The sequence below is a fragment of the Cupressus sempervirens genome, chromosome 3 (genome assembly GCF_028749045.1).
Source record: "Cupressus sempervirens isolate cs-2001-9-10 chromosome 3, ASM2874904v1, whole genome shotgun sequence".
NCBI classification, from domain to species: domain Eukaryota; kingdom Viridiplantae; phylum Streptophyta; class Pinopsida; order Cupressales; family Cupressaceae; genus Cupressus; species Cupressus sempervirens.
Genome location: NC_143120.1, coordinates 682,771,489 through 682,783,140, shown reverse-complemented (window position 1 = coordinate 682,783,140; position 11,652 = coordinate 682,771,489).

The window sequence follows — 11,652 nt, the reverse complement described above, 5'->3', positions numbered from 1 at the left end:
ACTTTTATAAAAAAAAAAACATATAATAAAATTAAAACTAATACTATAAAAGGCAAGTACTAAGCCACTAGGTGGCACTTGTTAAATATGTTGAATCTGTTGACTATGAATGTTGTGTAATGTCAATTTCAAGAAAATTTGAAAAATTGCTAGACATGTATAGGTGACACGTCATACGTGCAATAGAAAATAAATACATATAAACCACTAACAGTATGTTTTGTATAATATTGATTACTCATAACAATGTGTTTTGTATAATATTTGCATTTGTGTTTTAAAGTTAATTTTTAAAAAATAAATTTATAATATTAACAATGTAAGATTATTTTCAAGATAAAAAGATTTATTCATTTAATTTCATTTTAAGTTATTTAAATATGAATTTGTAATTTGTAAGATACATTTATTTATTTTAAGATAATTCTATATATGATTTTGGAAATTTATTTTCTCATTTCAAGTTAATTTAAAGATGAAATAATATTGATTATCTAAATTTTCTTTTTTTAATTGATTTAGTTTTTACTTTTACATTTACATATTTACATTTTAATTTTTTCTTAAATTTTCTTATCTTCTATTTTTTTTTTTAAATATCAATTAATCTATATTATTCAACATTTAATCTCACAAATTAAAATTATAAAATAAAACATATTTCATGTTTACATTTCTATATAATTAATTAATTTTTGCAACATAGAATCTATTTAATGTTTCTTCTACGTATTTCAAAATTTTAAACCCCACTAATCTCTTTGTCATTTGATCCAAAAATGGTTTCAAGATATACCTTGCTCTCTTCATATAATATGACCCTTTTGTTTTACATTGAAGACTCCATTCTAAGTTCAATTTAATTTATGATACTTTTCAACTTCATCATTGCTCCTATTTCTTCAAAAGACAGGGACTTCAGTTCACCAGGAACTATTGTTTTGAAATAGTAACATGTATTACCCTTTAGGTATCTTTTTCATATTGAAGTTTGAGGACCTCTTAAATATAGTATAATTCATTTATAGATCTAAAAATAGATTGATCTTTTTTTGGTTTATAAAATAAAAAATATTAGTTTTGCAATAAAATTCAATTAGGTTGAGTCCCTGTCATATTTTATTCAATAGTAAATCACGGCTTCTCTATGATTTCACATGTTTTTACTTTTATGGATCTCACTTGTTCTTTTGAGATATTGTATGCAGTTCATGGTCTTGGATTGCACTTGCATCAAATGGCTTTCTAATATCACGGTCTCAATTAGAGTTTTGGATGAAGTTCAGTGATGGAAACTTTTATGACAGTTTTTGGCTTGGCTCTGGCTTTGTCTCTAGCACCAAACAATGAATTGTATTCATATGAGTTTTGGGCTCTTTGTAATCACTATATTAGATATTTGGGAATATCTAGGACAAGATTCATTAGTGTTGATAGATACTTTCTCTAGATGCAGTATTTCTTCTTTTGCATATTTTTTCTATCAGGCAATGACTCGAGTTTTTCTTTTCTGGTTCTTTTCTCCGGGAGCTATTTTGAACCAGTTATTATTAATATAAATATATTGTTTCGCTAAAAAAAAAATCAATTAGCATAATCAATTGTGACAATATTTTCTACAAGGTTGAATTTTGTTAGTACTAATATTTTCATTTACTTCAATTGTATTAATCTTTTTTTGAAAATTGTGTCAATTTTTTAAAACTATACTTTTTCCTAAAGTTTATGAGATATTAGTTATTGATAATTAATTAAATTAGTACTTTTCCTAATTTCGTATTGGTCAGTGAGATTTTTGGTTGGAGTTTTATGATTCTCAAATAAAAAATATATAAATTTATAAAACCAACTAATGAATAGAGAAAAATAAAACATATTAGTAATGTTTTGTTTAGGATATGTTTTTTATTAAATTATTTAATTTGCATAGCTTGTAGCGCAATAACATAAGACATACATGTCACTTGATACTTCTTAAATGTTGCATTTAAGATTATAATTGGCTATGTTGCCCTACATTTAAGACTATAGCTAGTGGTGGTACATGTAGAGTTAAATGAAATTGTATAAAACAACTCTCATTGACAGTTTTAGTGCGCAAGCTTTTTAGTATTTTTCTCTAAGTTGTTGTAGACAAAAAAAAATATAATACATTTCAAATTCTCTTGATAAAACTTTTGAGTTCATTATTTTAGATTTTGTGATATAGATTATGTGACAAATATTTGAAGTGCCCTACAAACAAAAGTAAGAATTTTTTTTATAAATTAAAAAATTTTAAAATGGGGTGATGATTAAGCTACAATACGTAACAAAAAAGGAAATAATATAGCTTCTTTATTATAACTCTCTCTTTTTGTATTTTTATATTTTTTTATCGGTAAATGACCGAAGCCTAGAATAATTATATATTTTAATTAATTATTTTAATGTGTTAAGAGAGTTCGAACCCAGGACCTACCATATGAGAGGTTCACAAATTACCATTGTGTTGTAGACTCTTGCCCATTTTTTTGTATTAATTTTGGCAAAAGTAGAATTTTTTTTTGGTTTGCGATGGCTTTTTTACTTTCACAGCATTTCTTCTAGAATTGTTACTAGTTCCCTAGTTTTCCCTATTAATTTTGAAACTCTCATTTTTGTGTACATTATTTTTGTATCTATTAAAAGATTATCATCTTAAGTGTTGCATTGAAATTGAGAACCATACTTTTCACCAAATCTAGCACGACTATGATGAATCAGATGCATGTCTTGATTTACATCTAGACCATTGGTGTTGTCGCCAAGCCCTAAAAATTCCATTTGGAAAATAATTAAATGTTTTGAGCTAATGGTTCAAATGGTTTTGTCATAGCTTGTTGCCAACCCTCAAATCTTTGTCAACAAAGCTAAGATATCATCATTATAAAGGATGGACAATGGAAAGACAACATAAATGTAGTTTGATCAAATTTTCAAGTGATAATATTATCCTAAGTTTAGAACATTCGTTATGAAATAGGAGGGCGTATGCATCTATATTTTTTAAGTGAATGAAAGGAATAGAAAATGTCACAACCTAGAATAACTAGCACCTCACACATTTTTAGCTCATCAATCATAGAAATGTAGGAAGCGAATACAAGACACAAATATAGTGAAATGTCATAGACAGAAAAGTGGTTAAATGCTGGTATGCTTGAGAGAAATAATCGGAGTTCACATTTCACCTAGTCACTGTATACCCTTTTTTTAAACATTAAAACTTATAAGAACAATGATAACCAAGAAAGAATTGCTTTTATGGAGAGTTTTATGTAGGCACTAGCACAAATTTTCAAGATCCTCATTAATATCCCTTATGAAATCATGTTAACAAAGTGAAATTTCCAATTATTAGCCTCAAAACATTTTCATTATGAATTTTTTAATGCCAATTGAAAATCTTTGAAGGTATCTTGTTGAGGACTTCTAGCTTTCAAAACCCCATAGTGATGGTTGAAACATGGATAACTGTTGTTAGCCTACTAAATTCTTTTTCTTTATCACCTAACATATCTATTGTTTTAATGATAAAGGATGAATCTCTATTATGAAATTCAAGGAAAATAATTGTAACTGTGAATTTAAGTCTCTAGCAGTTATGAATGTATTCTAAATCTTACAATTGCATATTCAATGTTGGAAATTTCAAATAGATAATCTTCCATTAAAATGGAAATGAAGAACCAACATATTTCAAATCTTACTACACATTAGAACCAACATTTTCTACCAAGATTTGGAAAAAAAATTAAATTTAAACAAACAAATCAATAGCAACTGAGACATACCAGAAATTATTAGATTCCTTCAAAATTTATATTAGAATATTTTCATTTTCTTTTCACTTAGAGACTAAATACAAAATAGTTCATTCATAGACCAAATACAAGAAATTATCTTATGTCGCGATCATAAACAAAATACAAGAAATTATCTTATGTCGCGATCATAAACAAAATACAAGAAAATATCCAATGTCATGGAACATATGGATTTTGAAGACATAAAGGACAAAAAAATATCCTTGCTCTCTAAAATTTATAAGTAGAAAAAGTACTTCATAGACATTGAAACTAGTTCACAAAAGAATTATGTATAGGTGACAAAAATTTGCAAGAAGTTCACATATTTAGGCAAAATCATCATCAGAGATGACCAAGAGTGAGGGAATAGAAGAATGGTACATGCAATCATGCCAAGAGTAGGCAAGATCCTAGGAACACTGAATAATATACAGAAAAAAAGGTAACACATGTATGTTGCATGTAAATTGTCCAAGCATACACATAAACATGTCCATTGTATTCAGCAGGCCATGCATACAACTCCTCGTAACTTGTAGTAGTCTATTCAATATTTGTAAACTTCTTAAGGAATTGTGTTTTCTACATTTTACTAGTTTTAAAAATTAATATTAAAATGTTGTATTTTAGAATGTTTATAATTCAAAATAATAGATATTATAAATATTTGTATCCCTTGTTTTTGAATTGTTTATAAATATAGGAACTACTTTTCTAGATTTTTGAAATATCTACATCTTTTTACCAATATTCAGATAAAGTTTACCAATTTTAGTAAGCCCTTCAATTTAAGCAATTTTGGGAAACTTAATTAGATGGAGTTAATGTATTATTGGACTTCAAAATAGTAGTACATATTTATTATTAAAATATTTTTATTTAGTTACTAGAATTGTGTTACAGTTGGATCTATTTCATTATAGCTAGAGTTTATGTCATTAAAAATTAGGAGAAATAGGAAACTTGAAATGTTGAATGTATGCTTTGCAAAATGCACAAATAATCCTCTATGAATTATTACTTGTTGAAAATCAATCACAAGCAATAGCTACAAGTAGAGAAGACTATTGCAAAAAAAAAATTCAATGCAAAATCATGTTCTGTTCTTCCATTACCATTAGCTTCAAACCTTCTTACTTCCATTCCCTACACACAACTCATAGTATTACCATCTTTTGAGGGACATAAAAAATAGATAAGAATGAATAGAGAATCAGTTGATTGAATATCAACCATGCTTTCCAATATGAGACACCAAATTCAGTATGTCATACACTTTTCCAAAGCTTAAGTTACTCTTGAGTGTTGCTTTTTTGGTCATAAACATCAACATAATGAGCCGACCCTATGTAATATTAGCCTTCCTTGCTTTGGGCCAAACTAATTACAAATTTTCCCCTTGTGTTTTTAAAAGCTCATAGATAAGTTTAAAGTCACATTAAGTGTGCTTCAATTGACTTGCATTGTCTATGATGCACTTCTAACTTGGTTGACATGGGCTCAAAAATCAACCAAAAAATTAAGATTTGTTCAAGTGTGTACTCACCCTTTTGGAGTGTTACTATCTGGATATGTTTATTTTCTTCGAATTGTGGTACAACTTTTTTTTCTTATCACTAGAAAATCATAACATCTAATACTATGTTCCAATATCCAAGATAAATACTTCCTCATTGCATCAATGTATATGATATATTTCCTACTTAGCACTAAATTTGAAAAATATCCTCTATAGTTGTATTGTCCACACATCATGTCTTTCAATAATTTCCCATCACATTACTTTTTTTTAATGTAGTACTGAAAGAGAATGTCACAAAAAATGTAGAAGAAACACTTTTTTTGTAAATCCTCACTTTTTTCTCCACAGCAACAATATATATTATCTAAATTTGATTTATATTCACAAAATGTTATCTTTAGTACTAACTTGTTTTGAATTTGCAACTTTGTGGGTTATTGGAAGCAAAACAAAGGATAATTTTACAATTTAGACATAAATGGAAAATTTTAAAAAAGATAAATGTTTGAAAGAAGTGATTCATTTTGTTTTAATATTATAAAAACATGTTTTTGAAATATAAAGCGACCAAAACTAGGGGGTTGGCCCTTACAAGCAAAAAGCTAGTAACCAGTACATTACCAACAATGTCCAATTGCAAGCAAAAAACTAACTAAAGCTTCAAAAAATCAAAGATCCTTCAACTAGTAACTAATCAGCATTATACTAGTAACAACTAAACTAAAAAGACCAAAATATCTAATACTATGGAAGTTCATCAAGATAACGGTTGGCATAACAGGCCAACACCAAGTTGTAAATACAACTAGATACCAGCAAAACCAAAAACAACAGATAAACATAAAAGTCTTGGATCTGAGGATCCCATTAAACTAAAAAACTCAATTCTCTTTTTACTCCTTCCCCTTCGCAGCCAGTAAAATCTGAGACCAATCATCAGCAAGGAATTTGAAGAGCAACTTATGATCCTCCATATCCATTCTCGTATCCTCCTTTTCCTACGCCAACAGCTGGAGGGTGGTGGCCGCAGCGTGGGTGACTTTGAGGTTAAATTTACAGAAGGTGAAGAACCCTTCCTCTAGAACTTTAACCCTCTTCTCCAGTTTGGAATACTGCTCAACCTGTTCCTTGATCTCTTCCTTAGTTTCCATTTCCACCTTCTTTTCTTCCTCCTTGGTTTTCTTGACCTAGATTTTATCCTGCAAAACCTTTGGATTAGTAAAAACCTTAGAATTATCCTTGGTCAAGGATAAGATAGTCATGGGGGAGGTGTGCATTTTGTTGCTTTCTTCACAAAAGGTTATGGGCTAGAGGGAGAAGCTTGCGGACACATGTGTGATCTCCATGGTATCAGCATTACCAACAAAAACTTGGGTATGTGCATTATCAACAGAATTATCTTCTGAGTTCATACTTCTTTCCACCTCCTCCTTACCTTCTTCTTCTTCCTCCTCCCTTTCTTCTTTATTATTTTCTGATTTTTCCTCCTCAACCTCCTCCACCCTGAATCTATTGGATTTCTATTTATGCCTTGCCTAGGATTGGGTAAGTCTACTAGATCTCCTCCTTGCCTTACCTCCGGCCTCCTCCTCCGAATCCTCTTCATCCACCTCTATGGGTTTTTCAATTTTTATCTTTTTATTACCCTTTTGTTCCACAGCCATATCTGGTTTTTTCTTTTTCTTATTTTCCTTACAAGGGGAGGGGCAGGGGGTGTGGATTTTAGTAACAGTACTAGTGCTCAGGGGTGAATTCTAGCGGTGGCACTGGTTGTCAACCACCACCACCCTCGGGGGACATAGGGAAAATTGAAACTGACAGAGGTGGAAAATTAGGCCTTGATGGATTATGGTATAGTTTTGCCCTTTACTTCTCTTTTCCCTAATATCTGCTACCATATCCTCAAGAGAATGCAGAAGATAAAATGGGATAGAAATGAAATCCCTATTTCTAAAATGATTTAACAAAGGGAAATGATAGTAGTAACAGACACCGAACCTGCCCTCCAGCATTAGATATCTCACGAGGACCAAGCACACATCGTCCCATGGGGTTGGTAGCTTGTCCCTTTTAAACCCTCCTCTATATCGAACCGGCTCCTCATTTTCCACAAAGAAATTATTCAAACTAGCTTCGTAAAAACATGTTATTCATGCTATGTTTACTATTTTAAAAAAAAAAAAATCAATCATTTTATTGACTTTGTAATCATGAAAACATGTAATTGATTTAGTACTCCTCAGATACTAATATCTAACATGTTATATGTTAATGTTCTCTGACTATATCTATCATCTGTATAAATTGTAAAAATAATTACTTCTTTCATTGAAATGATATTTTTAGCTTCCACTATATTTAATAATTTATTTTCTTCTAAAATATATCTTTTACTTTTGTCAATAGGTAAAGACTCTAGCTTAAACAAAGCTCTTATTGAATAAGTTTCAAACAAATAATTATTTAATATTTCACTCTTTCCTTTGTCAATTATTAGTCCCTGGCTTTTAATGGCAGAGACTAATGTTTTTGAATGTCTAATTCATATTAGTTATTGCTTTGAAGATTGTGAAACTTAGCAACATATTCATTTTATCCTATGGTGGATGAAATATTTCTCATCCAAATGAATTTTGAAATTTAATTTCGCTTCTATATATTGGTGCTAGTCCATTTTCTCGTTGGTATTTTAGAATTTCTCTCTCAAGAAATTGAAACAAAAAAGGGTTGCAGAGAATCATGGCACTACACCGTGTTTGTTTGTGGCATTATGTAGACTAATAGATGTGTCATTTCCATCCAAGTTTTACTTCTAGGGCATCAGTTTTTTATTACTATATTAAATCTCCCATTTTCATTTAACAAAAGTGTCATTGTAGCAGAAGAAACATGATATTCCTTTGATTTCTACATTGCATTTTAAGGACACAACAACAACATACTCACTTTCAAAATAAAGTTCGGCATTCCCCTTAAGCGTTTGGCTATTTCTTTTTTGGTGTGGCACTATTTTTTCCCTTTTCTATTGTAAGGAATGAATAAGCAATCAAGTTTATCATGCTTTTCAATTTATGTTTTCTAATGTCTATTCTTTATGCTTTTGCCTTGCAATGAATACCCACAAAAAATTTTAGTCTAATGGAACTTGTATCATCTTCTATCAAAAATTCCCAGTTAGCTACTTAAAAATTGCTTTATTGGCATTTATGGTTGTTTCTTTGTTAACATTTTTGGCTTCTAGGAATGCAAAATGTAGATGAAATTAAAATATTCGAGCTAAATTTATTTCACTACCTAAGTTGCGGAAAAAAAAATTCTTTAAAATGGTATGGTTTACTTTTCCTCCAAGTTTTATTGCTTGACACATTTCTTATCTCATAGAAATGAAGCAAAAAATGAAAATCTTGAAAAATTAATAACAATGGATTATTCATAATTATTCTCATATTCTTGCTTAGAAACCCTTATTTCAAGTTTCACACGATCTTCCAAGACAATAGCCTACTTAGTTTCTACTTCCCAATCTTCCCTATGAATTTTATGATTTGACTATTTGGCAAAATGTGGAGAATGTGTTTGGTTCTTTTCTAAAATTTGATTAATATTTAAGGAATGAGATTTGACTTTGGGAATTTGTGCTCTTATTTCAAAATCTTCCACAATCCCTCATACTCGTATCATTAAGCCGGAGTTTGATAGTTGGCACCACAAAATTAAAAAGGGCTGCATGGGATTCTTGTGTGTCGACATTGATATCGACACAAATTTGTTTTGTAAGATTAAGAAAGATGCTCCCCAAATTACCATTCAAATGAGAAAATAAGATAGACTTAGAATGCGACTATTATGATGATGCATATGAGATTTTTGATCGAATGTTTCAAATAGATGCCATCAAAGGGAATGAAATGAAGTGATTCCTGAATATGTACGAGATGAAATTTGCATGAAATATCTCAAGATGCAAGTTGAATTGGTGAATTATCTGCAATACATTTTAATATTGTAAGTTTTATTTGTGTTTGAAATGGAAATACGATCGCACATATTTAATGGATGAGGGTTGCACATATTGTCAATGCACATGACCAATAGTTGCAATCGGTCATCTTTCAAGAAAGTGTAGTTTTAGATAGAATCTGAGTTCCTCTAATCTCATCATGAATGAATGATAAAAAGAATTCAAAGAGACATACATGAAAATTTGGGATGGTATGCTTTTCCAAGATATGGAACCCTTATTCTAAAAGAAAAGTGAAATCAAACATTTTATTTGTATATGTAGCAATTTTAATATAAGCTAAATTCCATATGAGAAGTATATAAAAATTCACAAAAGAAAATCTATTTTTTATTTTATACATGAAAAAAATAAAGAAAGGATAATTGTTGAATTAGAAAAATAAAAATCTGACATGTTCTAGATGCAATGAAGGAAAGCTTAATAAAACTAGTCAATTTCATCTATGATTTACCCATGAGAAAATTTAACCATCTTTTGATGGAAGTACCACAAGAGTTTTATGTGAGGATTTATTCGCATGGAGGAGGTTCTTTGTATTAAAACAATGCTTAATAATTGAAAAATATACCCAAAACTAATTTACAGAGGTAAATCATGAGGAGGAAACATGGTGACTGCCCTTTTTAAATAGTTTGGGTCTTAGTCTTATGGCCCTTGAATCACATGCATGTGAGATAGAAATTGGTGTGATTTCCATAGTCCTTAGGGAGCATGAAAAAACCTCCATAGTGGAAAGGCATTTCCTATGGAGCTCTTTTCTTAATGTTAACTCACAACTCCACATGTTATTTCCTTGAACATTTTGATCAAAGGGAAGAAGAACTTGGACAAACCCAATTTTCCTAAGGAAGGGCATCCTTGTCCTAGCCATCTTCTTGACAACTTTCCATGTCCATCAATCACAACCAAAACTAGTATTATAAGAAGTACCCTAACATGATAGAATCCAAGTGGGTATTCAAAAGTGCACAAATATGAAAACATCTAAGTGTTAAGAACTGCACAAAGGTGACTGAATGAAAGTGGGTAATCAAGAATGCACAAGCATGATTCAAAGGTATGGGTAATTAGAAATGTATAAACATGATTCAAAGGTATGCAATCATGAAAAAAATCCACGTGGGTGATGAAAGCGGCACTACACAAACATGAAAAAATGATTAGTAAGTGCACAGGGAAGGCAATGTCTATGTAAGAGTTGAAATGCACCTGATTAGACGATTTGTTTCTATCTATTGATTAAATTAAAAATGGAAGTACAATTGTTTTGTAAATTTTAATATATTACATAAATAATTTAATCAAGTGTATTTTTGCCCTTTTATAACAAGCCCTAACAAACATGAGAAGGAAAAAAGATGAGATAAACTACTAAGCATTATTGGAAAATCCATTCAATAAACTGTAAATATCATATCACGTTTAGGATTTGAAACTAATTTACAAACATTCCTAATTTTTTATTACTTTTTGCAATTTGGTTCAAACTCCACCCAGAGTTATCCATACGTTACTATTTGTAACTTGAGACTATGCTTACTACTCTTATTGGATGGTCCTATGCTTTCATTATTCCAACCCAAAAAATTTCAAAACATATTGGACACACATGATACATATGTATATAAAAAAATTGTACATTTTAGTTTGTTCAAAGTTGATTAGGAAATGCATATGGTCTATAACACTTTCCTAACACATGAATACTTTTTTACTTAATTTGTTTATAGATACTTTCACATTCAATATGAGAAGTGCATGTTTCTCTCATTATTGCATTCAATTAATAAAATATTGTTGGATTTTGTGGTCTCTAGGCAATTATGTTGGCAATTCTAATGTACTAGAGTTGTCATTTATGGAAACCTATAGCCTATTTTAAGATGGAAAAAGATAAGAATATGTTTGAAGTATAGAAGTTTGGAAATTTTTCTAAGTATGATGAAGGAAAATAGTTAACAATTGGACATTTTGATTTGATGCATTTCATAGAAGACATCTAATGTTATACACATTTTCGAGATGGTGAAACAAGTTTTATACAACTTGTGGGTAAATGTGTAAAAGATTTTGTCAAGAATAGGAGTTATTGTGAATTTACCAAGTACGGGTTGCCAAGACATAATAGAGTTAAAGGAATCATAATGGAATTTTAGTTAAGGAATTGTTTTGGTTTGCCAATATAATTACTTAACAATGTTGGGATGACACCGTAATTGTTAACCGACACATAGAAAAAGACTATTCAAAATATTTAGCAAAGTGTCAAGTAACAA